The sequence below is a fragment of the Triticum aestivum genome, chromosome 7A, assembly GCF_018294505.1.
Source record: "Triticum aestivum cultivar Chinese Spring chromosome 7A, IWGSC CS RefSeq v2.1, whole genome shotgun sequence".
NCBI classification, from domain to species: Eukaryota; Viridiplantae; Streptophyta; class Magnoliopsida; order Poales; family Poaceae; genus Triticum; species Triticum aestivum.
The window spans coordinates 482,933,042-482,941,641 of record NC_057812.1 but is presented as its reverse complement, the minus strand read 5'-3'; positions in this window follow the sequence as shown (position 1 = coordinate 482,941,641).

Sequence of the window (8,600 nt, the reverse complement as noted above, 5' to 3'; positions counted from 1 at the left end):
ATTAAGCCATAGTGACCCGAGATTAAGAAAAAAATAAAAAAATTTAAAAAAAAATTGAAAAAAATGCTACTAATGGCGCACTCTTGCGTGGTGCGCCATTAGTATACCAGATACTAATAGTGCACCGTGGGCTATACTAATGGAAAATCTAATGGCATGGTGCTAGTGGTGCACCTGTAGTGCGCCATTAGTAGCGAAAACAGGTGCGCCACTAGCAGCCCTTTTTCTAGTAGTGAAGCTACCGGGTCCACGTGCCATACCGGAATATAGTGCAGAGCAGACGGGGTGAAGCACCCCAGTCATGGCGCCGGCATAGTAATGAGCAATGAGGCGTCAAATCACAAAGCTGCACCTTTCCCGCAGTTAAGTTGGAGGGATGAAGCAACCATCATTTCACTCGTTGCTGAATCCGCTTCTCCCTCATCTTCTTCAACTTAACCACGTGTTGCTTCTGTCATTGTTCTGCCTCATGTGGGACGCGGATCGGCTTGGTAAAGCACTGACACATGGGACCGCATGTTAGCAAACCGCCAGGACAACGTCCTCCGAAAATAAGAAACCTCCCCCGCCATCCGCGCGGCAAAATCACCTCCTTTTTACTAATCTCGATTCTATAATTTTTTAGATCAATATAATTGAGATTTGTATAGATAGCACACAGGAGCAAAACCAAGTGGTACGGTTAAGGGCATCCACAATGTGTAGCCAAATGTGAAAATAGCTTTAGGCATCATGGGAACCATTGTGGACGGTGTTGCCAAAGCCAAAAAGATGGAACCGAAGCTCCCTAATTGATTGATTGAAGGAATGGAAAAAATGCAACATCTCTCCTCTTTCTCCCATGCTTGGACGCATATAGTACAGTATAGAGCATAGATTCTACTCCCTTGTCCCTTCTATCACAAATCACAAAGCAGTGAGGCGTCAAATCAAAAAAGCACGGACGAAGCAACCATCATTTCACTCTTTGCTGACTCCGCTTCTCCATCGTCTTCTTCGAGAAGCCATCTCACCGCATTAGTTATAGTAGTACTAGTAAAGGACTTCCTGGAGGCAAATAAGGTGGTTGTCTCGGCTTGCAGGCGGCACTTGCGAACGACTTACCGTGGTCTCCCTCAATGGTGTTCTCCGTCGAACGCACTTCGCCAAACCACCAAAAAAAATATCGTCGATGTCACCGCAATGGGGAAGGAAGTCAAATATAGTTATTACCTCCATTTTTTGTACACAAGGCCAATATATCAAAATTACAATTTGCAAAGGGCCACTAACACTAATCGAGGCAAATTGATGGGGTTAGCAACCAAGGACATTAATATCCCCAGCATGCATGCGGAAGTGAGAAGGTTGGTTTGCATGGCGCTGCATTAATCAAGCGATGAGGAGTAAGATGGTTAGCTCTTTGGTCTTTGGAGAAAAAATACGCATTAATTGACACGTGAAACGAGGATTTGTATCGATTAAATCCCGTGAAGGAAAACCCAGCCTTTCTTTTTTAACACTAGTACTCCTAGTACGTACGTACTTATCCTGTTTGGGTCTAGGCCTTGCATTGCCAAACTTCGCCACACATTTTTTCCAAGCTTGCCTAAAGTTTTCAAAATGAGAAGGGGGTACACTTGCGCACGGCTATCGCGGTCGCGCCGCACCCTCACATGGTTGCTCCTGCACGCCGCGGTCGCATCGCACCCTCACACGGTCGTTCCTGCACGCCGCAAACCCAACCAAGGAAACGCACCCTCACTGACACGTGCTGTCGCATGGGAACACACCAAACTCAGCCATCCTATCGCTGACACATAATCTTCATTCATAGAGTATGTTTATCCAACCGCATGTTGGGGAGTATCCGTACGGCCCGTGCGGTGGTCTATTGGGGAAGAAGAAGAGGTGAGGAAGAAGGAAAGAAGGGTTAGGAGATGTAGGATATTCATCCAACCGCCTGAAATGGTAGACTGACCCAAGTCAGGCGACTTGCATAACAAATATATGTTTTTACACAGCAAAAGATCCATAAAAACAACAACACAAAGAAAAACTATCACTGCTCGCGAAAAGAGACGACTCATCGTCTTTGGCTGCCGGCGCGAACCAACCGTCGCTGCCGACGTGTGTCTCCGCACCGTGGTTGTCCTCAGCCTCCAGCTACTCGTTCAAGCGGAGCGTGCGGGCGCTCTGCACGGACGAGAGCACAGCCCGGTTCAAGTTGAGGACGTCCGGTTCCGCCTGCAGGAGGGCCTCGATGGCAGCGGCATCCACGCGCTCCGTGTTGAGTCGAGCCTCTGCCGCCCGGTTCAAGTCCAGGATGTCCGGTTCCTCCTGCAGGAGGGCGTCGATGAGAGCGGCATCCGCGCGCTCTGCGTCGAGTCGAGCCTCTGCCGCCCGGTTCAAGTCCAGGACGTCCGGTTCCGCCTACAGGAGGGCCTCGATGGCAGCGGCATCCACGCGCTCCGCCTCAAGTTGAGCCTCCGCCGCTCGGTTCACATCCATGACATCCGGTTCCGCCTGCAGGAGAGCCTCGATGGCAGCGGCATGTGCGCGCTCCACGTCGAGTTGACCCTCTGCCTCCCGGTCCTCCATTAGTATCACCATGTTGAACCGCTGGTCCGCCTACACCATGGGGGACTCGGACGCCGGCACGAAGTCGACGTCCATCGTCTCATACCCATCGGGGGCCTTCTGCGCTACGACCTCCGCCATGAACATTGGATCGGCTTCCTCCTTCTCATAGCTTGGCTCCAGAGAACTCGGGGATTGGCCCGCCACAAAGCGAGCTTGGGAACGGAGGTCTGTGGTGCCGACCGCCGCCGCGATTTCTGCGCGGTGCTCCGGTGTCAGCATCTTGTAGTAAGTGATCTTGCGGCGCACCATGGCTTTCCGGCGAACTAGGGGACGCTTGATGCGGGCTAGGCGATCGAAAGGTGGGGGAATGGGCTAGAGATTTGGTGTGGTTTTAGGGCAGTGGCTGGCGTACACTGAGCAACGAAGGTTCTAGTGTGAATAGTGGTTCCGATGATGACCGGTCAATCGTTTATGACTGTACATCGCTCTTGTCGCGTTCGTGTTGCAGCCCGGCACGCTGGACCCTCCACGTCGCAAACCGAATGGAATGCACTTCGTCTTGTGTTTTCGCTCGCTTGTGGGACCGCAGTTGAGAGCAAACCGACGTCCCTCCCCCTCCCCCGCCCGCGTCATTTATTATACCACCACTCCCTCCGTTTTATGCGGAGTAAATAAAATCAGAGGGGGTATACTATGGATGAGGATCCCCTGACATGGCCGAACCCATTGAGTAACTGACATGCGGGGCCTAGCAAGCATGGGGTCCGCCAGTAAGTGACCGAAAGGGGGGAGGGGTAAGGCAGGAATACCTACGTCAGAGGATCCACTTCCACTATACTACTTTGACCAACTGTTAGAGTAATAATATATGACATGCAACCTACACAAATGTTAGAGTAATAATACTCCCTCCTTTCCTGGTTATAAGGCTCAATTTAAAAATCTCTCCAACCAAGGTAGATGATGAGTGGTGGAATATTTTTTGTAGTTTGCAAAAGCACACAATTAATGCTCTTGTTTTCCTCAAAAAATTATGTTTACAAATGCATTAATTGCAATGCATGCATGCATAAAGTGCATGCATTGGTCAGTTTTCTCTTAATACTTGCATGCAATGATTTAATGCACCTTGAAGTCTGAACATGTGATGGGGAACAACCAAATTGAGCCTTATAAAATGGAAAAACTAAAATTTTGAGATAATCCCTATAAACCGGAAAGGAGGGAGTATATGACATGCAACTTACACAAAGCATACAGGGTCTAATGCGTTTTTCGAGGCTAACTTTGACCAAATGTTAGAGTAATAATATATGACATGCAACTTACAAAAAGCATACATTCAAATTCATATGTGAAAGGATTTTCCAATGATATAATTTTCACATTATACATCTCATGTACTATTAATCTTGTCAATAGTCAAATTGGAAACCATCTCGAGTACAAATCTAGGAGTACGTACGAATCTAACAATATTGATTGGCGTTGTTGAATGTTGAAACCTTTTTGATCAAAGTAGATATACTTTGACTACACATAAAACTTATATGTAAACTAGAAAGGATGGGAGGGAGTATATTGTACGTTCAAAAACGAAACGAACATTGAATACCCTTTATATATGATTTGCGGATGCTATGATCACCGATTCAAAATTTTGAATCCGCCTTAGGTATCACGTGCCCCCACTCATTCCCTCTCGATTTCATCTCGGGGTCTGGAGATCTATTGAAAGAGGACTAGGGTGGGTACATGCGAATGATACTCGGCGGAATGTTCAAATGAGGCATGCGGGAGGATGGACTCGACTGGAGGGTGACATGATCGATGGAGAAGAGGGTTGGAGAGGAATGAGAAATAAGCAAACACCACATGATTATACTTGAACGGCTCAAATAAACAATAAGTTGTCTCGCTTGGCCTACATAGTGAAAGGCCTAATTCGCAACGCGGAGCACTGACGCTCGAATATGGCCGGGAAAACAGGGAAACAGACATGTGGGGCACACCCGTCGGGACGACGTAGCGCAGACTAGTCCAATGGAGGAGCTGGCCCACGACCTCCTTGCCACTAACCACCATTCATGTGGGTCGTTGGGGCCAACAACGGGGCGTAGCTCCAGCACCGCCTCTGGACACGGCAACCGCGATGAGCGACACGCTCATATCATCGCTAGACACGGTCGGTTTCAGTTTGCCGAGGGTGGCGTTAGTGCTATGGCACGACCAACGGTATGTTTGGTTTGTGCCCAAGGTTGCCCCATCAAAGCATTGGGTAGCCAAAATTTTGGTTGAGGTATTGGTTGCCCATGATTTGGTCGACATTGGCAACAAAAATGAACTTGAGTTGGCTAGAGTTCATTGGCATGCCAAAGAAATGGCAACCGTCCAAACAAAGACCAATCTTTGGGTCATGACCAAAATTTTGGTTGAGGTATTGGTTGCCCATGATTTGGCCGACATTGGCAAGAAAAATGAACTAGAGTTGGCTAGAGTTCATTGGCATGCCAAAAAAAATGGCAACCATCCAAACAAAGACCAATCTTTTGGTGATGACCAAAATTTTGGCAAGGTGCACTTTGGCCACAATCCAAACACACCCCAACACCCAGCTCGTCGAGGATGCACAGAGCGCCGCGACACGTCTGCGGAGTGGTGTAGCGCGGCCAACTGCATCCTCTGGACCTGAGACCATGCCGGGTCGTCTTGCTTTTCCAATGACATGCGGGGATCACATGTGAGCAAAGGGCATCTCCAACGTTGCCACGACCGCAATTGACTACCCTGGCACACCAAAACCCTCGTCCCTCGCGCCGTCGCGCAGTGCGTTCCCAGCCGGCGCCAGCTGCCCGCATTCATGCCGTCCGTTTGTATGTCGTCATTAAGAGGCTCGGTGCCCGCGGAACCAACTACAGCGACTTAATGACGCACCCGGACGCTTGGCCTCACCGGAATGCGCTACTTAAAGCGGCAATGCCCAGCTAACGACCAGACCATAGCGCATCGTCCTCCTACCTGGAACCACATCCGCCATGACCGCAAGCGCGAACGCTCTGCGGGAGAGCTTGTCTTCGGGGATGGAGCTCGAGGTTGCCGCCCTCGCTCAAGTCGCCGCACAAGTGGTGGCCACGCTGGCGGCCAACAATGGGAGCACCGTCAGCCACGCGTATTACTTGCCACCGTCCAACGTCTGGCACCGCCGAGGTCGGGGACTCCTCCGAGGATGAGTAGGGCATGGGAGGTGGCAGGGCATGGTGTGCCAACTGGCCGGTCCGTCTCCCGTGTTCTACTTTTCCTCGTCGGAGACCGCACCTTCACTTCACGGGTCTTGAACCTCGCCCCCGTACATGGAGATCACAGATGGAGGACGTTGGTTGCCGTCGTAGAATAGGTTTAGGGTCGGGTTTCTTTTATTTTTTTGTCCTATAAAAGTTCGAAATGTAATGAAAATCTGTCGTGTTTGCATTAATCTCGGGTGGTGTATATGAACTTTCACAATAATATACATATTGTAGGAGTACTAGCAAGATGCCCGTGTGTTGCACGGAAGATCAAGATCTTGTGGGAGAAAAGGATGAACGAGGGAAAGCCTTATCTGCAAATGTGGAGAGGAGTGCGGGTAAATTGTCATAGTTTCCTTCCTATCCGTTATATATAGATCGGACGGCCTATATTGCAGGATCAGACACATCTTCTACATCTACGGGAACCTACGAAAGGGTTAACGTAAATTGCCTCTCTCTCTCCTCCCCTGATTTTCATGGTGGTGGGCCCCTCCCTCCCCCCAATCTACAATCAACAGCTCACACGTTTCACATTGCGTTAATTACGTAACTGGGATTACGTAGGTGTAGCATTACTCATCCTAAAAAACCCAACTAAGCCAACCTCCCAGCATATCGCGCGGGAAAAGACCCGGCCGCGCCGTTTTAGTCGGGATTACCGGATTACTAGTAGTAGTATCGATGGACCGCGCGAAGCAACAGATTTTTTTAGGGGGCGAAGCACCTAGTTTAAAAGGAAAAAATGTGGTACACTCACAGCACTCCTGTCGCGGTCGCATTGCACCCCACACACGTTCGGTCCTGCACACGGCTCACGCAAACAGAACGCGCTTCGGATTGCCTCTTCACTGACATGTGCGACTGCACTTGGAGAAACCGACCATGCGCCAAACTCTCCCCGCCCACCGCGCGAAAATCCTCCCCCCCCCACACCCAAAAATTCCCCCCAAATCTGATTCAACTGCCCTTCGGCCAACTAGCCAATAATATTCCCCAAACCCCCCTCCCCCCTGTCCCCCTCCACTCCATTCGCTCTGCCAAAGACGCCCTCCCCGCTGCGCCGATACGTCGGTGCCGCGGTTCAGCGATCCTCTCGCTCCCACAGTACGCTCTCGTAGACTGCCGTCCTCTAGCCGCGCCGCCACCTCTGGCTACGTTCTTGTGGAGGCGCACGGCGGTCAGCGCCGCCACCGCTGGCAACGTTCGTGTGGATATGCACGGCGGTCAGCTTCTCTCACGTACACGCATTCTAGACTGAGGCCCCGTTCATGTCGGTGTAGCGCTAAATGTTAGCTGATAGATGATGTTAATCTCACTATTTGCCGAAGTAGTTTACTGTCAACATGCTCTCCTTAAGAAGCTTCCTTGCCATGTTCTGCACTCAATCTGCTTAGCTGAGATGGCATGCCAAGGCCGATTAGTTGCTAAAATATCCTGCCATATATTTATTGTGACGTAGATTGCCATGGTCTAGTAGCCAATCTGTTAGGTGAAATAGCTCTACACCATTTTATACTCGATCTTTATTGCTGCGATGGCCTTCGATAGTTCGATGGCTGTGTGCTCGGCCTCATTGACTGTTGAAACAGCCTGCCATAATTTGGCACTCAAATCTGTTTGCTGAATTAGCTTTACATATATTTCGTTACTTAGATCTGCTCGTCCAAATATCTTGCCATAGCTTTAGACATCGACCTAGGTATTTTTTTTCTGGACTTCATAAAAAAACATATATGTTTTTCCTGTAATATCTAGTAGAAGAACTAATTTGTATGTCTAACAGATGGACAGGACTTGGATAACTTCTGCTCGAAGATTCTCCGCTGCATATGTCGAGGGGGTTGAAAACTTCATGAACTTTATCGGAGCTGAGTACGGTGGTCCGAAATCAGATGTGCTCTGCTCGTGTAGCAGTTGTATGAATTCAGTTACAAGACCCCAGTCAACTGTGCAAAATCATCTACAGTTGTATGGGATGTCGGTTACATATACTAGGTGGGTTCATCATGGTGAAGCTGTGAACGTCAATGTTATTGACTACGTGGAAGCAGCAGATCACCATCTTGATCTTCCTGATGCTCGGGTGGAAGCGGAGGAGGAGGTGGTGGTGGCGGAGCCAGTGAGTTTGACCAACATTGAAACAATGCTACGAAATGCTCGTGCATTCCGTGAACTTTCACCTGCAGAAGCAAAATGGTGGGCCCGCATGTTGGAACAATGCAACGTTGTTGTCACCCCAGGAAATAAGCTGTCAGTATTCTCAGCTATGGTCACCTTTCTTCAGGTGAAGACATCTGAGTGGATGACCAACAAATCATTCGATGTGATGTTGGCTGCTTTACATGAATCTTTCCCAGATGCGTCTGAGCTGCCACACACCTACAGTAAAATGAAGAATTTCCTTCGTGCAGTTGGAATTGGATATGATATGATCCATGTTTGTAAGAATAATTGTGTTCTGTTCCGGAAGGATTATGCCAACTTAATTGAATGCCCAAAATCCAAATCATCAAGATGGAAAGATGGCGATGCTGTGAAGAGGATTCCTCATAATGTTCTGAGACATTTTCCAATTACACCAAGATTGCAGAGGTTGTTTCATGATGCTGAAACAAGAGAGGATGTACTGTGGCATTCTAGGAACCAGGAGTACAGAGATCAGAATGTAATGAGCCATCCATCTCATGGTAGTGAGTGGAAAAGCTTCAATGATAAACACAAAGAGTTTGCTGCTGACCCAAGAAACATTAG